At 32.3% G+C, this 961-nt stretch overlaps 1 protein-coding gene across 1 annotated transcript in view; it reads right to left on the bottom strand.

Moving 5' to 3' along the window:
- LOC106873123 (H(+)/Cl(-) exchange transporter 7) overlaps positions 1–961 on the bottom strand; it is a 119,265-nt gene that overhangs the window by 16,085 nt on the left and 102,219 nt on the right. The gene's annotated exons all lie outside the window — the stretch shown is intronic.

Here is a 961-nt window from a genome sequence, read left to right as displayed (position 1 = left end):
TCCATAGTTTAATCTACACAAGTTAATGTGTGGAAACCAAAATAGGAATTTTGAAAGAAGTTAAAAACTAGTTTTTAAACATCGAATGGCTATGGGGGTCCACCAGAGTAAAATAGTAATCAGAGGGGACCGTAAATAAAAATAATGGTTGAGAACCCCCGGGCCAGGTGAAGAAATCTCTGGAATAAAAACCATTCAACAAAGACTTGCAATCAGCTGATAATATTTTGCACAGAAAAAAATGATGACATGACAATATTATAGTTTCACCTTTGGATGTCTAATTATTTTTATATATGTTTATATATATTTGTATATATATAAATATATTTATATATAATTACCCTTTAATAGCAATAAATGCCTTCCTCCTCCACTTTACCAAAACGTTAACCCCTGACCTCTCACGCCAAACCTACCCTGAAGCAAAATAATACCAGCCTATTATCTTTTATCTTAATCATTATATTAATTTTTACTTTTGCTCTCATTCTTTCTATTTCCAATATCTATCCTCTTCCTTTCTTTTCTTTCGTTTCTCTCTTCTATTCACTCACTCACATCACGCCCACCTTTCTCCTTCATCTATCTGTCTATCATGATGTCTGTCTCTTTCACACTATACACCCACATGGATCATTTGTCTCACAAGTAAACCACCTAATTTATTACTTCAATCTGAATGCAACACTCTGTAGTACAAATATCTTGTTTTCAAAAGTTCTGAATTAAAATCTTCCACCAAACCTTAGTCACAATTGATGTTCCTAACACTAGCTTAATGATAACTAAGTTATTTTACTAAATTCTTTGTTGTATTTAAAATTAATTGAAAGAAACAGAGCATCTCAACAGAAATATGCTAACAAAAGGGTTAAAGTCACCATGATATTTTTAACCCTTTTGGTATCAACTCAGTTGAAACCACCTCTGGCTCTGTAGTACAAATGTCTTGTTTTCA

Source organism: Octopus bimaculoides, chromosome 30, assembly GCF_001194135.2.
Source record: "Octopus bimaculoides isolate UCB-OBI-ISO-001 chromosome 30, ASM119413v2, whole genome shotgun sequence".
Classification (NCBI taxonomy): Eukaryota; Metazoa; Mollusca; class Cephalopoda; order Octopoda; family Octopodidae; genus Octopus; species Octopus bimaculoides.
The sequence above is the reverse complement of the archived record's forward strand: the minus strand, read 5'-3'. Positions and strand labels throughout refer to the sequence as shown.